Here is a 17,738-nt window from a genome sequence, read left to right on the forward strand (position 1 = left end):
CTCTATAATGAATAAAAAGAGCTTCGTAGTTGTGATAAATTTTGTAGGCTTAGTGAAAAAAAGAAATGCACATTTCAGAGATGGGACGCAAGCATTGTTCCGGGTGCATATGCAAATCTTCCAGATCTTTATCTAAATCAGCGAGCGTCTTTCTTTCATACGAGTTCTCCAGAAGGTAGGAATTGTTGATTATATTCTGTATGGCTTCAAGCTCGGTAGCAGTGCTTGTTTGCATCAAGTCAAGTTTGTAATACACACAGAATTCATTGCAAAAACTACCGAGCTGATTGATGACCCATGCAAGTGCATATACATTGGTTGATTTGCTCCAAGGGCATGTAGATCTGGTATTCAATAGTTCAGCTGCTCGCCAAGGCCTTTTGGCTTACGAATATTTGTTGGTCTTCTCTCGTACGGTGGTCGAAGGGCAAGACCCCAATCTATAATGCCTACTCTTGGTATTCCCTCTTTAGTGAAGTCTAGCATAATGTTCCAAGGGTGAAGGTCATTGTGAATAACTCCATTGTCATGTGCAAATGCCAAAGCTTTTATTAGTGCATGAATCAAAGACGAAGCATGATTGATTATAACCCTGCATTGTTGCAACTCCAGTTCAATTGGTTTTTTGTGTTTTTGATCACCCATGGCAAGTACAATTTCACTGATGCTTCCTGAAGGTGTAGGCACACACTCCATCAAATCGCCAAGGGAAGATCCATTAAAATAAGGAAATATAAGTATCCATGGTGATTGAATTATATGTGCAAGAGCATGCACAATACCTCGGTGATTGAGGTCGACACTGCTCTCGATTGCGAATGATTTGAATTGTTGCTTTGCTTGACCTTTGAATTCCTTACAGCAGTACACATTGTTGGATGGAAGGAAAGAAATCCCTTCGATCTTGCATTCATAAGTGTCTCCATATGACCCAGATCCTAGTTTCCTTCCTCGTTTTATAGCCTCAAATGGAATGCCCAAGGTGACAGAGCAAAATGAGTTGAATAAAGTTTTCTGAATGTGCAAACTAGACATTGATCCTTTGGTATCTCGAAGGGTCTCCTTCCGGAATTTCTTACTGAAGGTGTTCTGTGTGTCAATATTCCTTGAGCGAGTGGATTTTTCCTTTTCAAGCTTCCAGCAGTTATACCAATGTTGTAATTTCTCCATTTGTATGTCCTCTGGTAAGTCAGCTCGCAGGTCGATAGCACATTTTGGCATGTCTCCATACAGCAACATACACGTGCAAAATGCTAGTGTTTTTTGTGCAAACATCATGCATAGAATGCTGGTGTGTTGTGGAAAAATAAAAACCCATACATAAGTATGGTGTGGAGTTGGCACAATTCTCCACATTTTTTATAATACCGTAAGGAATGTGCCTTTCCCCCTCCAGTGTTGAAGCGGGACTTATGCTTTTCCTCTAGTGTTAGAGGGGCTAGTTTTTGTAGTAAAATCTTTTTTTTTAATAAATGACGATAGTTTGTTAGCTTCGTTGTCTTACATTTGATTCAAGAAACAAGCATGCATGCACTATTTTTTAAGAAAGGACTAGCATGGCCACTTCAAAAAACTAATTGGGTGATGCTCAATAGTATAATAAAAAACAGTATAATCGAAACGCCTTCCACTAACAATATCAGCATGAATTACTTCAAAAAAAAGTAATTGGCAACAGTATAATCGAAAAGCCTTAGACTAACAATATCATCGTGAATTATTCAAGGTGCACGTAGACTCCCTCTATCTCTCTCTCTCTCTCTCTCTCTCTCTCTCTCTCTCTCCTCTCTCTCTCTCTCTCTCCGACTGGGAGTCAGCCAGAACATCGAAAAGCCTTTGAATAACAATATCTTCGTGAATTGCTTCAAAAAGTAATTGGCTGCTGCTCAACAGCATAATCGAAAAGCCTTCGAGTAACAATATCTTCGTGAATTACTTCAAACTCTCTCTCTCTCTCTCTCTCTCTCTCTCTGTCATATCCCAGCTCCTCTTCAGCCTTAAACTAACAATATCAGCGTAAATTTTCTTGTGTCGGCACAGGATCTGTTTTTAGTAGTCGTTCTCTCTCTCTGTCCCTCTCTCTCTCTCTCTCTCTCTCTCTCTCTCTCTCTCTCAAAGCGCACCACAATTCCTATTCATATCGACCAAGGCAATTCCAATCACCCCTGCTCTTCGCCAATTGCACGCGTAGGTGATTGCGTCCCAGACTGCAGTCCCCCACCTCTCTCTCTCTCTCTCTCTCTCCCCCCTACAACGTTAAAGCTCTCTTCTTCTTCTTCTTCTTTTGTGGTCTGGGCGGCAGTCCCTCTCTCCGGCGGTCCACTGCCCTGAATCATACCTAACTAGGTATGTAGTGCCTCCCTCAAAAAAACTCTTGATGCTGAGGAAAGTCACAAGGTGGGAATTATTGTGAGAATTAGTCCAAAACTTCTTGTGCGCTTGTGACATGCTCATGGCTTTCTTTCAAGAAAACTCACAAAAGCAAGAACTGATCATCACCTGATTTATATGTTATTGGATACAAAACAATAGCAACATTTATACAAATCACAGAAATGTCAAGAGTGTGCTGCCTAATTACAAATTACAAATGATCAATCCACTGCAATTAATTGATCGTCAGCATTGCTTATCGTGAATTCTCTCTCTCTCTCCGGCTTCGAGTCAGCCAAGTAGGATATCATCGTTATGTTTTTAAACGAACAATATCATCGTTTTTTTTACCTTGTTTTTAAACCTGCACTGCAAGAAGCTTGCCCCTCATACTAACAATATCATCGTTATTGGTTTGGTTACTACCTGCGCTGCAAGAACCTTGGGAGCTCACAAGGGTCATCGTTTAAGCAAGAAAAATGTAGCTGTCTACCGACAAGTGCCATGGAGCGTGAAGAGAAGCCTAGTGGATGCGCACGAGAGAGAGAGAGAGAGAGAGAGAGAGAGAGAGAGAGAGAGAGAACTGAACCAAAGAAACATCATGAGAACAAAATTCACAGTATTGACATCTTCTCTAGCTAGACGGGGACTCTTGCAACTAGAAGCACAAACGGCTTGCCTTTTACAGATGTACGGTCTTGCATGTGCCTCCGGACTTCCAACAGCTAGCCGAATCAAATAGTATGGCGGTGTTTGGAGCAGCAGGTTGGCGAGCCTGCAAACCCCCATGCAATTGATGCACTGGAACAACACGGCCTGAAGTTTGCGCAGCTTCTCTCTCTCTCTCTCTCTCTCTCCGGCATGGAGTCAGCAGTCCTCTCTCTTTCTCCCCCCCTCCACCGGGCAGCAAGGAAAACGCAGAAACGTAGCAGCCTCCTCTTTTGCTTTGGGGTGCGAGTCGTTCATGCAGCAGTCGCTCTCTCTCTCTCCCTCTCTCCCGGTAGTAGCACGCTTCTGTCTTTCTCTCCCCGGCAGTAGCATGGAACAAAAAAACGAGTAGCACGAAAGAATTACCTGTTCTCTTCTGCTTTGCGTCGTCAATTGCTCTCTCTCTCTCTCTCTCTCTCTCTCTGTGTGTGTGTGTGTGCGCGCGCGCGCGCTGCTTAGTTTACTGCACGGTAAGAAGGACGCGCGGCTGTTATATATATAACATGGTGGCTGCTTTTCTAAGGTGGTGGTTGCACCTGCTTTTCGGCATATTTTTAGCAAAGCAGCGCGCCACACGCATGCCCTTTTTTTTTACTTACCACTAGCGTCATCTCCTCCAATGAGGTATTGCCAAGTGGCCTACTTCTCCTTGTAGGATTGTCAAAACCCATATTACATAATCAAGGTAAAAATGAGCTCCAATTTTGAAATTTTGCATTTAGAAACAAGGTGAAGAGTTTAGGATGGCCTCAAGAAAGCAACAATTTTTGTTGTGATAGCAAACAAAAGTGGGGCTAAAGGGCAACCCTGCCTAATAGACCTCATCAAAGTAATTACATCAGTCAACTCCCCTTTCACAAAAATTTTGGCAAAGGCATTTCCAAACAGAACATGAACAAACCCGATGAAAGTTTCCAATGGGGTAACTTCCTCCTCTGTCATAGAAGTAGGTTTGTAAAGTGATCTCAGATGGGCAAGTTTTTGGGCTATTGGGGATCCCAATGGGGTTCAAGGTAACCATTGTGCAAAGGTGGGAGTGGGTTATGGACAATTTCCAAAGGAAAGTGTTTATATGGCTTGCATTTCAACCCTCTCTGGCTTCTAGGACCTTTGCATTGAATCATTTTTTGCTTTGTTCTTTGATCTATTTCCTGTCATGTTGGAAACCCACATGTACCCAAATCAAGCAGGTATTGTCTCTGGCTAGAAGGTTTCTTTGGAAAGGCTCAGAGGACTCTACTAAAATTCCCAAAGTTGCTTGGAAGACTTGTTGCTTACATAAATCAATGGGTGGCTTAAGCATACTGGATATATACGGCATGGCAGTCAAAATGGCAGGCAATTGGATTGTTAGAGCCATAGAGAGTGGAGATTTTAGGGCCTGTTTGATAAAAAGACACATTCCTAAATTTTGTGTGCAGGACTACAAAAGCTTGGAGAAATCTCTCTCTTTGGAATGTGATCTCCGCTGGTTGGAAATTCAAAGCAATAGGCTCCCATCTTGTTACTAGAATGTGGGATGCTTGGTTCAGAATCATAGAGGTTTTGCACTCACCCCACTCCTTTTTGTTTGATTGTTCTATGCTTACCCAGGATTCTAGCTTTTAAGACATGTTATAGGACTATGAAGGTAAGTTGTTTTAAAAAACAACTATCTTTTGGCAGGAGAAACTTATAGGACCAATTAGGTTAAGGATTGTTCACAAGGTATGTATGTCTTCATTTGACAAATGTGACAACTTGACCCCACAAGATGTCTTCCATTTTTTATGAGCAAGCTTAACGACTTACCCTAAGCTTAACTACCAAGCTTAAAAGCTTTTAGCAGGGGCTTAAACCATTGGTACCCTATACCATGGCTACACTATCATTGGCACATGACAAGAAGCTAGTTGGAGTTGGGTTGGGTTCACAGACTCTCGCCTAGGCAATGACACGTTGGAGAGGGGGAATGGGGGAACACGCCCAGCACAAACAAACGGGCCTCTCTATAGCTTAGGGTATTCACAGCACCCCTATCCTCTCAGAAAACACCTTCAAAGAAACACTTAACAATAGCAGACCACCGCCTGCTCAATTGCCACTACTCACTCACTCTACAAACCACCACACAAGATACACCTACTACCACTGCCTGTCTCCACCCTTACACACGCACACAGCCACTCAATCTCACTCTCTCACTCAAAACACCATCGGTCCGGGGGGGGGGGGGGGGGGGGGGCACGCACTTCCACACAGCCGGCACCGAGGAAGGACATGAAAGCAGGAGGAAGAGAAGGGGGGAAGGGGAAACAGCAACACGGGAGGGAACTGTGGCTTGATTGCACTTCAAAAAACACATACACCGTCTTGCAATGCCATCACCATGGCCATTTCCAAGCAAAAGCTACAAAGGGGCTAGCTTGCTAGAGAACTCTACTTTGCAGGCTTCAAACGGCACCTCAAAAGGCCAAGAAAAAAGCCCCAAAATTGATTCCTTTTTTACTTTTATAGGGGAGGACTTTAATTTGGGAATTTACAATTTAATAGGTCCACCTGGCATCTTGAATTGGTATCTTTTGGGAACGTGGGCACCACTTTGCTCTATCTCTCTCTTCTTCACTCTTTGCACTTGGGGGGGGGGGGGGGCATTAGCGATGTCACTATTGCCCCCTAGCTTTTTATTTTTATTTTTTATCTCTTCATTTTTACCCCTATTGGCCTCAACCTTACACTGCTCCATTTTTTACTTTGACTCTCCCTTTCCTCTATCCGACTCCTCCTTGTCTTCTTTGGGCCTTGCACTTGGCTTTGCTTTGCACCCTTTGATTTACCCAGACTCTTTGATCTTCCTCTTTGCCCGGCCACTTGGTTCGGGCCCACTTGGCCTTGCCTCCGCGGGACTGCTCTCTTACTTGCGGGGGGAAGGCAATAGCGATGTCGCTATTGCCCCCTACCCTCTTCCTTTAAAACTTGGAGGCCACGTGGGAACTGCCCCTGTCACGAGAACGCGCCACGTCATCTTACACCCCCACTGTCGCACAGGCGCACGCGCCACTAGGCTGCCATAGCGAATGAGCTCCAAGAGCTCTCTACAACTCATGCATGCCCAAAAGACTGCGCGCTCCAGCCTTTATACCCCAAGTTCGTCCGCTGCGCGTCCACATGTGGGATCACTCTTTGCGCCACGTGGCAGCCTTAGGTTTGAGTGTTGAGATGTCGAGCTCTACATCTTGAGCTGGCATCCACTACGGGTCTTGGCCGCTTACGACATTTACTCACTGGCTCGTTAGGTGACCGACATGGAGGATCTCTGACAGTGATTCTACAGCTGGACTACACTTATAGTGCCAGCCTAGTACGCTTCTAGCGAGTTCACACTTAGTGACCGCATGTACATATGTGCTACTTTTCAGTTTTAGCACTTAGTCATTTTGTACTCTCTTTTCTGTGAGAAGAAGAAGAAGCTTTCCATCTCTGTGTGGTGTGTGCTTTTCTTGTGTAGCTCTCTTGCCTCCTCATTCTTTACATGGTATCAGATCCTGGTGCAGGCAAGAGAGGCTAAGACAGCAACAGCATCACAATCCCTTCGTTCGCAATCCACGACCACATGCCCGTTTTTCGTACAAGTTTCTGAACAGCTCTCCAAAGTGCAGTACACAGAGATTTACTGTACAAGTACAGTGGTTGTATGTACACTTGATTGTGGACACTCGTTGAGTGTAGAAAGCGTTACAGGTACCACGATCGTAGGTTCAACAGATTTACAGGTTTTTGCAGATTGCAGCTATTTTGTCTTAGTGCTTCAAGATGTCTGACGGTTTCAGTCAGATTGTTACTGAGAATCTTGAGAAAAATAACTACCCTGCATAGAAGTTCAGAATAACTAATTTCCTAAAAGGAAAAGGTTATTGGGACTATGTAGAAGGAGACAATGAAAAGGAACCAGAGATTCCCGAGGCAAATGCTACAACAGAACAAAGAAAAGCTTTGAGGGACTGGCAACAATGCCATAGCAAAGTGATGTATTGGCTTTCTATGAGCATCATAGATGGCATGATGGGCTATCTACAGGATGCTGAAACCCCCGCCATTGCATGGAAAAACTTAGGCAGAGTGTTCGAGGTGAACACCAAGGCCAGGAAGCTTCAACTAAAGTCGGAGCTAAATCAGGTTAAGAGGAACAACCTCTCCATCAATGATTATGCCTTGAAGATCAAGAGTATCATTGAGGCTCTTGGATCTATTAAAGTCTCAGTGGAAGACGATGACATTGTCCGTGCATGCTTGGATGGTCTAGGAGATGAGTATGTACATTTCAGGTCTTCCATGAATACAAGAGACAACATCCCCGTATTCCAAGATTTGATTTCTATGTTTATTCTTGAGGAGAAGAACCTTGACACATCTTCTTCTCATGGCAGAAATAATTCTGAACAGGCCTTCTATTCTAACTCCAACAGAGGTAGAGGTAGAGGTCGTGGTCGAGTCCGAAGGGATTGCAGGGGCCAATTTCAAGAAGGTCAATCAAATCAAAACAATACAGGTGGAAGGGGAAACCAGTCTCAAGGCAGGGGGAGTCAAAGAGGTCGTGGTGCGGGATCAAGCAGGCAGCAACATACTGCAGATAGTAGAGAATGTTGGACTTGTGGTGAAAGAGGTCACATGTCACGTGACTGTCCAAAGGGAAAAGCAAGTGGAAAGAGAGAACAGGGAAACTATGCATCTACTAGCAGAGATGCAGATGACAGCAAAAACGAGTGCATGTTTGTTATGCAGCATGTAATGAATACAATGACTGCAGAGAATTCCACCCAAGAGGATGTTTGGTATGTGGATTCACGTGCCTCTAATCACATGATGTCTCGTGGAGAGTGGTTTAGAGATATGCGCAAACCAGATGTGTCAGGCTATGTGCAGATAGGAGATGACACAACCAACCCCATTGCTCATGTAGGGGACATACCTCTAAATACGAAGAGTGGGAAAAAAAAGTACTTAGCAGATGTACTTCATGTCCCAAACATTACAAAGAATCTTGTTTCTGTTGGACAAATGGTTGAGCTGGGTTTGCAGGTTCGCTTCAATCCAAATGGCTGTTATGTAGAAGATTTCCAGAATGGCTGTAAGCTGATCACAGAGGGCAAATGTGTGGGCAGAATGTTTACGCTGAATGTAGACATGCCTGAGGTAAAAGCTGTATTATTTGCACAGGACACAGGTGTTGTGGCGGATTGGCCATGTCAATGAGCAGAGATTGCGCAGCATGCAATCAAAACAGATTGTAAAAGGTTTGCCCAAATTCAAGGTGGATGGTATGCATAAAGTGTGTGCAGCATGCCAGTTTGGAAAACAGTCAAAGGGCTCATTTCCACATGAGCGCAATGTATGTAAAAAGCCACTTGAGGTGGTGCACACAGATGTTTGGGTTCCAACCGATACTGCAAGTATACATGGTTGCAGGTATTATGTCTCTTTCATTGATGATCATACAAGGAAAGTATGGGTCTACTTCATGCGTAACAAAAGTGAAGTGTTTGGTCACCTTCAGGACTTCAAAGTCATGATTGAGAAGGAGGCAGATATGCAAATCAAGACATTGAGGTCAAATGGAGGGGGAGAGTACTTCTCCAATGATTTTTCAGATTTTCTGTGAATGCATGGTATACGCAGGCAGTTTACATGCAGATATACTCCACAGCAAAATGGGGTCGCAGAAAGGAAAAAGAGGCACATTGCAGAGGTTGCACGTGCATTGATGAATGAGAAGAACATGCCTCATCATTTCTGGGCTGAAGCTGTAAATACATCTGTGTACATTATGAACAGGACACCTACAGCTGCGGTGCATGATGTAACGCCTGAGGAAAAGCTTACAGGTACAAAGCCTGATTTGGCACACTTGAAAGTGTTTGGCCGCATAGCTTACGTGCATGTACCAGATGAGTTACGTAGGAAATTGGATCCTAAAGGAGAGAAATGTATTCTTGTGGGATATTCCCTTGAACAAAAGGGGTACAGGTGCTACAATCCTACTACACGAGAATTATGAGTGAGCAGAGATGTAGTCTTTGATGAGATGAGCAGCTGGTACAGTAATACACATGGCACTATTGGGGCTGATGTAAAAGATGATGTGGTTGTACAAAATGTGAGGCCACAGTCACAGGTTTTGAGTGGACCACAAGAGTCCTCTTCTCGTGGCTCTGTTGAGAAGCCATGGAATGGTAGACTACGTACGCAGGTTACTCCACCAGCAGGTACAGGGAATGTATCATGATAACGAAAGGAAAAGGTTGATGAACCTCCCTTTATGGCTGATGCATCATCAGGGTTTTCACATGTAGACATGGATTCAGATGATTATGAACAAAGTCTTGATGAGGAATTTGGAATTCCGGCTGTCAGGACACCTGGTGTAAGGAAAGTACAAGAAGATGCTAGAGGGCAAAGGAGTGACCCAGGACCGCGCAGATCTAACAGAGTCAGAAATCCATTTCAGAAATTGACTTATGATGGGTATATAGCGCATCACCAAGCCTACATGGCTAAGGTGATACAGGATGTGGAGCCCACATGTTTTGAGGATGCAGTTGGAAATGTGCATTGGGATGATGCAATGAATGAAGAGATGTCTGCATTGGAAGCAAACGACACATGGGAGTTGGTGCCATTGCCAAGTGGCAAGAAAGCTATTGGCTGTAAATGGGTGTATAAAACCAAGCATAAGGCTGATGGTAACATTGAGCGTCACAAGGCAAGGCTGGTCGCAAAGGGTTATGCACAGACGTATGGCATAGACTATGAGGAGACCTTTGCTCCAGTGGCAAAGATAACGACTGTGAGAGCTGTCATAGCAGTGGCTGCATCTAGAGGATGGATTATGCATCAAATGGATGTAAAGAATGCCTTCTTGAATGGTGAGTTGCAAGAGGAAGTGTATATGGATCAGCCACCTGGTTATGTCGATCCAGGTTACCCAGATTATGTATACAGACTTATCAAAGCTTTGTATGGTTTGAAGCAGGGCTCTAGAACATGGTATGATAGGATTGCCAAGTATCTTGTCAGTATTGGGTTTAGGAGAGCTCATGCTGATCATTCACTCTATGTACGTGAGACTGATGTGGGGATTGTGGTCATTACCATATATGTAGATGATCTTATTATTGTGGGTGACAATGCTATGGAGATTGACCATGTGCAGGTTCTTCTCAAACAGGAGTTTGAAATGAAAGATTTGGGCGAGTTGCGCTACTTTCTTGGCATTGAGGTGATCAGGACTCCAGAGGGTGTATGGCTGTCACAGAGACAATATGCTTTGGACATGTTGTCAAAGTATGGTATGGCTGATTGTAAGCCAATTTCTATTCCCTTGGATGTGAATGCAAAGCTGAGTGCAGAGAAGGGTGATGTTGTTGAGGATGTCAAGATGTACAGGAAGATTGTGGGTAGTCTAATCTACTTGACTATCACGAGGCCAGACTTGAGCTACACAGTAGGCTTGGAGAGTCAGTTCATGCAGCTTCCGAGGAAGCCACATTTGGATGGAGTACGACGCACACTTCGGTATGTGCAAGGGACTCTTGACTATGCATTGTTCTATGCAGCAGATGCGCCATTAGCATTATATGGGTATACAGATGCAGATTGGGCAAGTAGCATTGTTGATAGGAGATCTACGAGTGGCTTCATGTTCTCTTTTGGGAGTGCTGTTGTTACTTGGAGCAGCAAAAAGCAACCTACGGTTGCTTTATCGAGCATCGAGGCCGAGTACAGAGGTGCATCATTTGTAGCGTGCGAGGTAGCTTGGCTACGCACATTACTTGAGGACTTGGGAGTGCAGGTGGACAAGCAGATTGTCATCCATTATGACAACCTCAGCAGCATGCAGTTGGTTAGGAACCCAATGTTCCATGAGAGGACCAAGCACATAGAGGTCCATTACCACTACGTTCGAGAGTGAGTGTTGGCGGGCGACATCGACTTGGTCTACGTCAGCACAGAGGAGCAGATAGCGGATATCTTTACCAAGGCCCTCAGAGTTGAGAAGCTTCGATGTTTCCAGACTATGCTTGGACTCTGCGACATGCAGAGCTCGAGGGGGAGTGTTGAGATGTCGAGCTCTACATCTTGAGCTGGCATCCACTACGGGTCTTGGCCGCTTAAGACATTTACTCACTGGCGTGTTAGGTGACCGACACGGAGGATCTCTGCCAGTGATTCTACAGCTGGACTACACTTATAGTGCCAGCCTAGTACGCTTCTAGCGAGTTCACAGTTAGTGACCGCATGTACATATGTGCTACTTTTCAGTTTTAGCACTTAGTGATTTTGTACTCTCTTTTCCGTGAGAAGAAGAAGAAGCTTTCCATCTCTGTGTGGTGTGTGCTTGTCGTGTGTAGCTCTCTTGTATCCTCATTCTTTACATTGAGTGGCCTCCAAGGCCCCAAAAAAACTATCTCCTAAACTTCTTTTTTTTTTTTTAAAGACTCCTTCTTTGCTTGCAGTAGGTCTTGATCAGTGGGCCTATGAACTGGCTTTGGAGCCCGGCTGAAACCCACCATGTCCGCCATCAAATCATCCGCCTTTTGCCCCCTCTTGAGATCTTCAAGGCCATCATCCAAGGCCGCAAAAAAAACAAAAATGCATCTGCCACTTTCCTCTTGGAATTACTTCCCGACTCCGGCCTGCCGCAACTAGCTGACCAAGTGTCCGTTTGATGAACCGTTGATTTGTGCTAGCTTTACATAGTGCATACTATTGCGAGAAACTTGGCGAGGCTCAAAAGATGCCAGATGGCACATTTCCTAGTGCGGTCAAATGAGCTCAGACCCGGCCCCCTAAAAGTATTCTAATGGCCATATCTTGCTATCCAGAGCTCCGATTTGCAATCCGAGAAGACAGGCATGCTCCACAACTCGAGCACTACACATGTATACACTGACATCACCCCGGGCCACCTGTCCCCAGCCGCCCTGTCCGTCGGGGTTCTGCTACACACTCTTTCTTTAAACTGCAATATCTTGAGCACCGGGGCTCCGTTTGACAAGCCGTCTGGACCAGCTTCTAGATCACGCTGAACTATACATTCTAGAGCTTTGACTTGGAATTTCGGACATCTTCATTTTCCATTCCATTTGGACCATTCCGTAGCACTTTGGCCTAAAAAACCTCTTCAAGCATGCATTCCCGCTACCCTTTGGCTGCCAAGAGCCTTGGCACCTGTCCTAGCCTTTTGCACTACACTCGATTACACCCTTTGCCTGGCATAAAACACTTGCTAGCTTCGACCAACTTTAGCTGTACCAACGTGGCAAGTGATACGGATGGTGGTCTAGTGAACACCGTGGCCAGGTTACCACCACCATAGTTTGGAGATAGACTTAGTTGGACTAGATATTTATAAGACGTTGGTGGCTCTTTATGGGTACATATGCGTAGTTGTTTTGGGTCATTATCATCATCTACATTGTGTGGTCAGTAGTCTAGAGTAATTTCTTGAGTTATACACAACACGTCTGCACCATCTCCGCACATATGAGCCTCGAAACCCCATTGTACCCATGAGTTCTTGTCTGGAGCTGAGTGTGCTGCCATGCCAGAGTCTGTATTGGTTTCTTTGAGTTAGTCGAGTCCCATATGGTCAGGCTCTACTGTTGATTGATGCTTTGTTATTCCTTGTTTCTTGTGTTGTCTTTTTGTTGAAGTGAGATGCCACGCACATTGCACTGAGGAGAACCCACTGTAGAGAGCATGACACATTATCTCAGCTATAGGTGCTCTCATTTTTGGCAGCCCGGTGGGACCTGAACCCACAATCCCTTGATTAAAAGTCAAATGCAGTATCTCCCCAAGATTCTCTTTCTCAAAGAATACATTCGTCTCATTATGTTTCTATGATCTTTGTAAGGACGATAGATGAATATATTTTAGGTATGATGAAAAATCAAGCACTGAAGAGGAGGCATGAATTGACACAACATATCCATGGTTGCCTTATCTTTGTCGTATTTTATGTGAAGATAGTTCTAAAAGAAATCCTTTTCACAAGTTTTAAGTTTGTATGCACCGTTACCAGTGGACATGGATTTGTAATTTCATATACTCAAAATTGTAGAGAGGAGTTTCATTGAATTTCTCAATACACCTCTTTTTCGCTAAAGGTAGAACTCGTGCCTCAATACACAACATTAAGCATCAATTTCTAATCTTGATAAAAAGCTCCTCCAAGACTTTTTCATCTTTTTTTTGGTGAGTTGAGCTCTACCACTTTCATGGTGGAGCTTGTTTAGCCTCTAGCCGTCTTTGTGCATCCATGCAATGCATGTAAACAAAGAAATTTTCATTTAACCTTTCTTTGGCTAGAGTTCCATAGATTTAGAAAACCTTGAGTATAGGTAGTCTGTAATGGTTTCTTGCTATGACCCATGACAAATTGTACCCATGTCATTGTTATGTTAGATTAATTGGCCCTTGAGTCATCTCGTCAACTAACTATGGGATGAGACTCAAGATGTTGGTATGCATAGATGTTAGCCTAATTTCAACTCCATGGCTTCACAATGGATAGATTACCACTCTTTTTGAATTCTTTGGTTGCAACATCGCTCACATTAACTCACTGGGAGATAAATAGGATAGTTAGACAAGATATTACACAGATTGATATGTAAATGACATGGCTTAGTCCCCCTCAGGAGTTGAGAAAGAAAGTGTCCTTTTACAGAGAGCATTTTCTTAAAACTATTAAGGATGGATCTTACGATTGAGATACATGGACTCACATCTCTCGCATGGGCTTCGATGTGTGATAGGCCAGCTTGGCCCGCAAATAGAGATAGGAGATACACTTTGATATCCTCGGGAAAGTGGATATGCCAGCTATGGATTGTTAGAGCTAGAGATAGAGGAGCTGTCATAAAATCTAATATCTAACCAACCCAAATGATTTTCTCATATTAAACTGATTATTTAATGTGGGAGAATAAACGAGAACAAGGGTCAGAATATAGACATGTGCTTACAGATCTATCTCAACACGGGGGCAATGGTAAAGGGGTCCAAATGAGAGATGGTTTGTCAAAGAGCAAGGCTAACCAATGGAAGTTAAAAAACTTAGGGTTAGATTCATTAAAGACGTCCAAAGGTTAGTGTAAAAGTCCTTTGACCTTAGGTAAGCTAGGGCTGAGCTCGAGGTGGGAACCCGGCCCAAGGTTAAGCTGCTTGGGGTGCTTGTCGTGCTTGATGAGTACTAAGGTGCTTGAGGTGCTTGACGTGCTTGCCAACTAGGGAGCTTGAGGTGCTTGTGGGAAAACTATCCAAGCTTGAGGTACTTTATCATGCTTGCTGACTAAGGTGCTTGGGGATAAGGTGTGCAAAAGTCAACAACTATCCCTACAAGGAGGGGGCGAGCCCTACAAGAGGGGGGTAGAGAGAGAACACACACACCCTCACACAAGATAAGCTTGGTTCAAAGAAAGTATATAGGACACTTGTCAAGTTATCAAATATGGGGACAATTTCACCGTCTCTTGAGAGAGGGCTTCAGGCATCTGTTTAGGGTGATGGATTACGTTGATCAGAGATGCCTTGGGCTTTTCTTGCTTAAGTTACGCAGATAGAGGTAAGCTTTATTATAGAGGATGACGTGCTCTAGGCAAGGCTCCATCCAGAGGTCTGACAAATTTCTTCCAAAAAAACATCCCTCACCAGGCCACATGACACATCACTCCAACACATGGGACTTTGTTAGAGAGAGCTCCCCCTCACACATCGTGTCGACATTTTATCTGCACCCGGTGCATCCATGCCATTGTTGAGAGGCATATATCAATCTCTACGATGCTCTTTACAGAGGAGGAGATTGATGCCATGATGCATAGGCTCATGAGAGAGTTCATGTGATAATACCCACAATATACCTTCTACCAACTGCTCACATTTTTTGCACTTGTTACATTATTTATTGTATTGGATAGTTGACGACGCATATGATGATGGTGTAATTGTTTGGTCTCATATATCTTTTACGCCTTTTGTAGATGGTAATAAACATTTCAATACTCTCTCTCTCTCTCTCTCTCTCTCTCTCTCTCTCTCTCTCTCTCTCTCTCTCTCTCTCTCTCTCTCTCTCTCTCTCTCTCTCTCTCTCTCTCTCTCTCTCTCTCTCTCTCTCTCTCTCTCTCTCTCTCTCTCTCTCTCTCTCTCTCTCTCGCATGAGTCATTTCAAACTTCGATTTGAATACCCGCGCGCGGCCTAATTCGTTTTTGAGGGCGGCATGCGCAAAAGTAGACAGCTGAAAAGAGGCCTAATTCATTTTTGAGGGCGGCATGTGCAAAAGTAGACAGCTGAAAAGAGAGAGAGAGAGAGAGAGAGAGAGAGAGAGAGAGAGAGAGAGAGAGAGAGAGAGAGAGAGAGAGAGAGAGAGAGAGAGAGAGTTCTCTAAGTGCGTGCTAGAGCGAGAGAGAGGAGCTCTCCAAGGTCAAGGAGAGTCCTGCTACGTAGAATTCAACCACCAAATGTTGGAAGCATGTACCTGGCTGTCCATCTTCAAAATATGCTCTCTTCCATCAACAGGTAATTATTCTTTAGTGCATTTCAATATGATTTGTTTTACCAATTTCTAGTGAAGCATTGTCTAGAAAGTCAGCACACACCTCCTTTGGAAGTACTTTGTTTGTATTATGTCTAACTAGCAGATACCTGCTCTGGAAGTAATTTGTTTGTATTATGTCAAGTTTTGTCACGTCTCTGCATAGAAAGATTGTTGTAAAACGACCAAGATCGTTAAAGATGCTGTACATTCACAAGCATGTAAATGAAAGGGGTTTTCCATTGTACCCCTCCATCACAATAGTATGGTGCCTTATTACAAAGATAAGCTTAGATGCAGCCTTACATGCACATTTATGCATGCGCAAGATTCTCAATCAAGTCCTTACTTGCAAGAATGAATCGTGTGAAAAACTTTCAAGGGGCAATGGTGCATATGCTGCATTTATGTGAACCAAGTGTTTGAACTTTGGTTTCTTTATCTAGCATTGACATCATGGGTGGACTTGACAATAGATGTGCATTGGTAGCCACCAAGGAGGAGCACGCAAGCTCCTGTCTAAGTCTACATGTTCTTGTATGAAAGATGTGATAAGCACACCAAGTGCATCTCCTAGCGTTAATTAGGTAATCCCCCTCCCATCAGACTGTGAATAGGATGAATAAGATCTCACTACAAATTTGATTGGATCTCTCCTACGTTTTTGATTCCAGAGGTAATCCCACTCCTTTGGAAGAGTGACTAAGTTCTCACTGGAGATCAGCTATGTCTTCTTGATAAGAGGAAAACTAACCTCTTAGCATGCTTCCTTACAATTGGTGAACATCTTGATTGTTCCTAAACACTCCCATTAAAGTTGACTAGAAAATCTACCAACCCGTGGTGCAAGATCATCCAATGTGAGTAAGTAATCTTTGGTGCATGTCAAGATTCCCATATCTCATCTCCCTAGAGATGATCTCATACTCTATAAGGCTTTTGCAATCCTCAGAGTATCTTGGATGAAAGGGGTGGGAGGCAATCAGCTATAGGAATAAAAAAGGATATCCCTTCCTTTGAATGTATCTTCAAACATCTTAGCATCTGATCTCAAAGCCCATTGCAATTCCACATTGCTAGCTTCATGGAGGTTCCATAGGTCTCTTGGTGTCATTTAGAGTGCCTCTATAGAATGAAAACCTTCCCTCCAGAATGACAACGTTTCCTTCCCTCACACACTCAAATTTCTCTTATTCACATTGTTGTTTTAGTGGTCAATTGAATAGGCAGTGGTATCTCCCTCTGCCTATGAAGTGCTCCTTTCACTCAATTTCTAGGTTGCATAGCTAAAAATCCTCTCCTCCCATGTCCTTGCATTGTTGCTACTTCGGGGGATAGGCGATGAATGGGATCAATCTCAATCCATGTCCTTAGAATGTATAGGTGCATTAGGTTGCATTGCATGACTCGGTTCCATTCCTCCTGAAACTACAAACACACAAGCTTGCTTACATGAGGGCCTATTGCATGCATATCTTTCACGGTATTGGTTGTGCGTTTGGAGTCTATGCATCAATAGATGTATGTCTCATATCACGTGGAGGGTTGCACATTCTTGCCTTCTTGTACTAGATGCTTTTCTTCTTCGATGTTTCCCAAGAGAGGTGCTCAAGCTTAGGCACACCACTCATGTCTAGATTTGTGTATTGCCTTTCCATGCCCTCGAGGATCCTCTGTTGCCACTTTACAAAGCGGGAAGTGACTACCTTAGCATGTCATGTGAAAACCTTCGAAAGATGGTGGGACATTTTTTTGGGCACAAGAAGAGGACTGCTTGCCTAAATTCATTGAGGAATCATCCATTGAATCCCTTGCTTCATTGTAACCCTCAATTTTCCGTGCCTCGTTGATTTCCTTGCTTCATCGGAACCCTTAGATGCATGATCATTTGATTTCCTTGCTTCTCTGAAATCTCTAATGAACTTGCATTTGGTTCCCTAGGTTCGTCAGAACCCTCGGATGCACTATCATTTGATTCCCTTTCTTCTCTAGAATCCTCTGATGAACTTTTATCCGATTCCCTTGATTCATTGTCGTCAGTGGAAGACTCTTGCTCTATTGAGGCGGACACTAACGTGT

This window comes from Adiantum capillus-veneris, chromosome 26 (genome assembly GCF_014529385.1).
Source record: "Adiantum capillus-veneris isolate H3 chromosome 26, ASM1452938v2, whole genome shotgun sequence".
In the NCBI taxonomy this organism is placed as follows: Eukaryota; Viridiplantae; Streptophyta; class Polypodiopsida; order Polypodiales; family Pteridaceae; genus Adiantum; species Adiantum capillus-veneris.